Here is a 7,132-nt window from a genome sequence, read left to right as displayed (position 1 = left end):
TTCCACCTCCCCTCCATATGTCTGGCTCCAGGGATCCATATGGAGCCCGAAAACTAACCTGAGTTTATTAGATGTAAGCAGAAAACATCACATTGATAGGATGGTCATATGGGCTATTCTGCCTCCACTATCTACACAGCACCTATCTACATATTTGAAAGACCCTGTTTTACCACCTACATGTATTATAGCTCACCCATAACAGACAGTAATAGTGTGTTAACCATTTTGTGTGTTTACATTTTCCATCCTAGTCCAGACTCAATATGCTCATCACAGTGCCTGTACTGCCATGAGGTCATTAACTTGGTTTACATATTCAGTTAAGGAGGAATGCTCTCTCCCCGTTAGTAAATTAGGTGCTCCATTTTAAAAAAAAACTTGCATGGGATTTCAATGTACATGGTTCTTTGGGTAGCAAGTTTGAATTGGACCTTATATAAAACTGTGAGGGTTGTATGGAATGACCACATTGTGTGTTACTTGCATCATGGAGGAAATTAAGCTTGGTCTTTTCCATCATGTGAACTATAGTCCCAACTGTTGAATGTGCGAACCAGCTTGGTTGTCTCTAAAATATGAGAATCCTCATCATCCCCAGAGGCAGATTTTAAAAAGCTCCATAAGGCTGAAAACAGCAAAGAACATCACTAAGAAAGAGAAATTTTATTAGAGCAATTTAACTTTATTTTTTTTCCATACAGCTAGATCAACTATAGCAGTAATAATAAAATAAGCATGAAAACAAGTTGCAGCCCAGGACAGAGTACATAATTTGGAGCAACTACAAGCAAATTTAAGTCTGTGATTACATAATAGTTAAAAAACCAAGCACATCTGTCCTTTCAGCAGATGAAAGTTGCAGGTTTGCAAAGAAGTGCAATGTTATTAGTTCGTTGGTGTGAATTACTGGGTAGAATATAGACCGAATTTGTCTTTCCCCCACTTCTTCCCTCTTCGCTTTGGCTTCATATTATCACATGGTATCTCAAGTGTTTTATGTTATCAATAGTAAATTTGATCGGGTTTTGTTTTTCACCTGCTAAAAGAACAGGATCACTACAGCAAGAAAAAGAACTATGCAACAACTACAGCTATGATGTTTTGTTTTGGTTTGCCTGTTGATGGTTTTTAAAACTTTTTTTGTGTGTTGAGTATGTGAAAGTCAATATTTCTTTTGATTGTGTGTTTGTGTGCAGGTGTTGGTGTGTGAATAATAAAACTACTGAAATTTTCAGAAACTGGTTTCAATAGAATATATATCTTTTAATATATTGTTTATTCTCTCTCTCTCGCTCTTTTGATACTTTAAAACATGCAGTAGTTGTTTTGAATAATATGTGACACATTTGATCCATGATTTCCTTTGAATGGTTTGAAGTACCTGTTCGTTTGAAATTGTTTCTTAAAAAAATATTTTTGTCCTGTTATTTAGTTATGATCTTCAGGCAGATTTGGACCAATGCAGCTTTTGTCAGTCATGAGAACTGGGAAGGACAGCCAATCTTTCCAGCTGAAAGAATCCTGGCAAACTAGAAGCTGTTCACATAAAGCAAAGCAACTTTTTCGTCAAGGGGAATGGAGTGCTAACTCTGTGCCATTTTTTTGCAAGCAATTTTGCTCAGCCTGTCATTTTTTTTTAATTAGCCTTAACAAAACTCCTTGTATTTATAGACATTTTTATTCAAAATAAGATCTTACTATTATACAGGTTTCTCTCTCTCTCTTTTTGACTATATACAGAAGTGCAAAAGGTCAATTCTTCTCTTTATACTTTTCCCACATGCTAACCTTGCAGCATAATCAACCCTCAAGAGTTTGCACACTCACTCACACATATTATAATTCTTGTTATACGTAAACTTTTTTGAGTATTTGGATTATCAACAAAAAAAAAAAGTCCCTTGATCTATTGATTATGCAGCTTATTTATAACAAGGCCTGATATTCAGGGATTTCAAAAAATATTTAAACAATATTTTAACATTTGAAATGGATACAGTAGAAAATAAATTTTATTCTAATATCTAGGAACTAGATTTTCCTTTATAATTAATTACAAACAAAATAAATCCTCAAAATATTACTCAGTTGTCTGCCAGGATTGTTGCAATAGCAACAACTTAACTTCTTACTTAGCAATGATTATATAAGATATCCATATAAAAGATTCTTTGTTCTTTTAATGAAAACTAGACAAGAACTAACAATGACTGATATTCTTACATTGTAATATTAAATCAGTAAAATATAAATCATTTAGTTAACAATAATACGAATATTCATGACACTACATGTAAAATTCAAAACTGCATATGCTATGAAGAAAAAAAACTTTTTAATTTTTTTCATATTTTGAAAAATTCATTCGTAAAATCTAATAAAACAAAATTCTATTAAACTGAAATGGCATTCATCTGATAATAGAAAAAGAAAAAATCTAATAAATGTAAGAAATAAAAACTACTGTTTTAACGAGGAAAAAATAAGTAGTACTCTATAATGTAAGTAAACTACAATAACATGTGAAGTCACCTATACTTTCTTAACACGATTGAAATTACATTGGTATGGGTTTTAACCCGTAATGTAATATTCTAAGGCTTTAATAGATGTACAGTACAATCAGTAAAATCAACACATCATTCTTTTTTTTTTTTTTAACTAGAAAGCATCTCTCAGGCATAAAAACTTGCAAGTAAACTTGGAAGTATGGAAAGTTCTAGAACTGAACTCTCACTTCTCCCATTCCATGCTATACTACCAGTGACCTGGCCTTTTCCTCAGCAATCTCTAGCCTTGCTGAACAGAGCAAAATATATCCTTTACTAGCTGCAACATCCAAACCACAAAAAGGATTTCCTTTGGATGAATCCATTCTTAAAACTTGAATGCACATCTATTTTTTTTTGTTTCATTTTTTTTGTAAAGGCTTTCTAAGGCTATAAGCAGTTAATCTGAACAGAAGAAATCACATATAAAACTCACCCCAATATTTAACCCACCCAATGCCTATTCTAATTATCATATTCCATTTTATGTTTTGGTTTTGTCGTGCATTTGATGTCAGTGCTTCTGTCTCATTTTCGATTAGAGTCACTTTTTTCGAAATGTGACTTTGAAGTGATGCATTTGAGCAGAAAGCGAAAACCCTTGCAACGCATTTAGAGTCTCTTGGACTTCTGAAAGAGGTTAGAAAACTGAAGCAAAAGAAATTCTTCAAAGATTTTGCTAACAGTGTCTCAGAAATGGCTTTTCCCTTTTTTAAAAAAAGTATATTGTGTATTATAGTCTGCATAACTATCACAACTACAATGGATTATAATAATTTATATAGATTTATATATCCAGTATGTGTAAGAATAACCAGTATGTCTAGACTTTTTTCTCCCCCCTTGTGCTGTCTAATATTAACTAAGGTAAAATGGCCATTTCTGAGACAGCTTTGGTTTGGAACAGAAGGGTGCCCTTTGACTGATTGGCTATTAACAAAATAAGCAAAAAAAAAAAGGTGTGGTTCTTAAAGTAATACTGCAGAAATAATACTCTACTTTGATTACAGTCTATGGCACTTCATGAGAATCTTTAACAACATGGTACTTAAAGCCATTGATGTGCTTTAAAAATATACACAGTTGTGGTTTTGTTTTTTAACTTGGCACATTCATCTCTGTCAGATACCTCTTTTACCACTTCTTACAATCTATTACATTTAAAAATATTACTCTTGAACAAAAAGGAAAAAAAATTATACTGCGCATGCACGCTGTCATCTATAATGGCAATTTTTTTTAAATACAAGGTGCACCTTTTGTTATTTGTAAACCTTGAAAGAAATAAACTTACTTAAAAAATTATATCTTGGTCTACGGACGTACCAATACATAATAGATCTATGGCTACATCACAGCCTGTCTTTTCAAGATGACATACATGATTATGTAGGAAAGATTCTACCAATGCATACTTAGGTTCTGTATGCGTTGCATACCTGTGTGCTAGAAAAGATAGACAGTGCTGTAGTCTTTAGACAATATGATCACCCCAGCACAAATATCAGTTCAATGTACAAATTATATAGGCAACAGTGTGCAGTGGATTTCCAAGTTGTCATTTCATCTTGTTAACATGCAATATGTGGATGTCTTACTGCTGAGGGATTTTGGGTGCCGTTATTTGACGGTATATACATTATGGCTAATGACCTGTCCTGTTTCTTCACTCAACCACACTGTCCTCTTTTCTTTAATATGACCTGTCAAGAAGAAGAGAAGAAAGATGTTATAATTATTTTAGATATGTAAAATCCTTTAACCCCCTTTTTCTGATTCTTTTAAAAAAATACACCTAAGTTATTCAATCATCAGTTGACAATCCCCATAAAATACTTAAACACATCGGATTTGTTGAGATGCTTCATACAAGCAAGGTTGCAAAATCCCAACTGAAAATAGGGGTTGGCTGAAGCGAGATGAAAGCTATCCAAACATTTTTGTCCCCCAGTTTTTTAGAGAGGGTAGCAGCAAAGAGAGGTGAATCTCCTCTTGACATCATTCTAAACAAATAAAATACAGATCAGATCAAACAGATCAGAAATGCTATAGAAGATGACTACTGGTTTAAATAAGCAAGATCACAAAATCCCTATTGAACAGAGCTCTGCAGAAATGAGATGAGTTATAATAGTAAAGATAAGTGCACAGCTCCTACTGTGACACTATTCTGAAGGCAGCAGTTCCTGCCCCGTTTCTGAATTGGCATTGTGACACTGTCAAGTAGGCAAGCTGGTTGGCTTCCTGTCTTTGTCATGTCAGCATGTTTTTACCATCTCTCTGACTGGCTGGATCATTTCAAGGATGAGGATGGGGAGGGCTCTGAAGCAACTGCATTAATGGAAAACAACTGCTGTAAAGTCAGTAAAAATAAAAAGGAAACCATGGAGTTATATGGGAAATATTTTGAGATTTCCACAGTGAAGGTCTATGGCTGAAACAGAGATGTCTGGCGACTTCTGCTGATAGCACATTGGGTCACATTTTTTGTTGACTTCTTTAGAAGAAAAAGTTCAATAAAGGAAGTTCCACAAGGTACTCTGGCAACCCTCATATACTGAGTAAATGGAACTTAGAACCCAGTTTCTTTCTCTCCACACTTTTATGCCATAGAAATAACGGGCTGTAGTTTGCCATTTTGGGAAATTCCTGAAGCTAAAAAACATACAACCATCGTCCTGCTTCTACACTACATAATTTTATAGATTCATTGCCCCTACATGAAGTCTTTGTATGCTGAAGAGCTCCAGGCTGCTTTTAGCTTCTGTACTTAAAAATCTTCCTGGGCCCAGTCCAGCAACATTTAGTAATGAAATTAATACAACTTAAGTTAGTTGCAATTAAATCCCTTTCAATGTTTTCAATGAGACTTTCTTTTTTAACTCATAACACTATAATGTGAACAAGTGGGAAATGTGTGGTTTGGGACAAACCCAAAGGGCTCCTAGGAAGCCTCTTCTGCTCCCCTACCGTATGTGTTTGTGATAGGAAACTCTAGCTTGTTATTAAACAACATGTGAAACAGCCCATAAAAACTGTCACATTTTGAAGAGCTTCCAATGTTCAATGAAGTTAGCAGGAATTGACAGTGTTGGATATTGAAGGATCCACAGAGATGTTGACTTGGACATAGGAACATAAGAGAAGCCATTTTGGATCAGGCCAATGGCCCATCCAGTCCAACACTCTGTGTCACACGGTGGCCAAAAAAACTAGGTGCCATCAGGAGGTCCATCAGTGGGGCCAGGACACTAGAAGCCATCCCACTGTTTCCGCCCCCCACTCCCAGCACCAAGAATACAGAGCATCACTGCTGAAGACAGAGTTATTGTGTCTTAGAAAAAATATGCCAGAAAATACAACTTGTTAGTAGAACTGATCTAGGGTATCCAGCTTATAGTTCCACAAGTGAACTGGACTAAACACATGCAGTAGTGTTAGTAATTTAGGGTACCAGTAAGTGTTAATTTTCAACCTTTATCATGCAACTGGGGGGAGGGGGTTCCTAAATAATAGTAACCTTAAAAAGGGGTTACTACACAGGAACTCTGATGCCAATCCAGGTGAACTTTGTACTTATAGGCTAGAATCCAACAATGTATTGTGGAAAAATAAACATACCTTGCAAAGTTATGTTTGTGCAAGGTCTTTTCTTCCTATATATTATAGTGACCAGAAATTCATTGCAGAAGATCTTGTGCATGCAAGAAAAGCAAGTTAGGATGCTGTAAGTCTAACTTAGCACAAGTGGCTATCACAGTTTTTTCCTCCAGCACAAGTGGAAAATTTGTACTGGATCCAACCCATAATGTGTCAGATAAGGCCATGTGCATATATAAAATTACTGCCATTACCAATAAGATATGCATGAGAAGAAAACAGTTGCCTTTACCTGCAAACATAGTTCATTGAGTGCCCATCTGTGCAGGTACACTATATGATTGCAGGCCAGCCATGGAGAAGAGCTTCTGAGGTTTTCTGAAGAAACTTCAAGGCTCTGGAGTTTTCTTCCTCCCCTCTGTTTATAGAGGTCCCTTTTCCCACCCAAAGGGTTGCATGACAGAGGCAGGGTGAGCACTCCTCCCCTCTGTTCCCTTTGCCGCTGGGAGGCCCCTGAATCTGTGGTAGCCCACAGTGAGAAAAGGAGAGAGGGATGTGTGGCTGCACAGAAAGCTCTTGATGAACTACAGTTAAAGGTAAGTGAAAGTCCATTTTAATCACTGTGGCTTCTGTGCAGTCCAATGTGGGAGAATACCAAGCTCACCTACCCTAGGAGGAGGGTATGGGCTGATCAATGGAAAATCATTTGTAGCACAGCTTTTCCCACTGCAGCTTCATTCCTGGAGTCCACATCCATTGAGTAGTGAGTGCTTGATGAACATAGAGGGAGTGGACCATGTCGCTGCCTTGTCTTCCAGTGCAACTCTGGAAGCCCTCAATGAGTGAGTTTTCATGGACATTGGGCAAGAGACCTTAGCTTCATTGTAGCTATTTGGATTGCAGAGACCACCTGGTGGGAGAGTGACTGCACTGAAGCAGCATACCCTTTATTTGACCTTTTGAAACATAAGTTTCCATCC

General features: G+C 36.4%; 1 protein-coding gene across 13 annotated transcripts in view; it reads right to left on the bottom strand.

The window, feature by feature from the left end:
• Positions 1–664: 664 nt before the first annotated feature.
• Positions 665–7,132, bottom strand: part of MBNL1 (muscleblind like splicing regulator 1) — a 227,432-nt gene continuing 220,964 nt past the window's right edge. For all 13 annotated transcript variants that reach the window (XM_060242350.1, XM_060242356.1, XM_060242352.1 and 10 more), the window contains one exon: positions 665–4,255. The gene's annotated coding sequence lies outside the window, so the exon portion shown is untranslated. The remainder of the gene's footprint in view (positions 4,256–7,132) is intronic.

The sequence above is a fragment of the Heteronotia binoei genome, chromosome 6 (assembly GCF_032191835.1).
Source record: "Heteronotia binoei isolate CCM8104 ecotype False Entrance Well chromosome 6, APGP_CSIRO_Hbin_v1, whole genome shotgun sequence".
NCBI lineage: Eukaryota > Metazoa > Chordata > Lepidosauria > Squamata > Gekkonidae > Heteronotia > Heteronotia binoei.
This window is presented reverse-complemented; position numbering and strand designations above follow the sequence as displayed.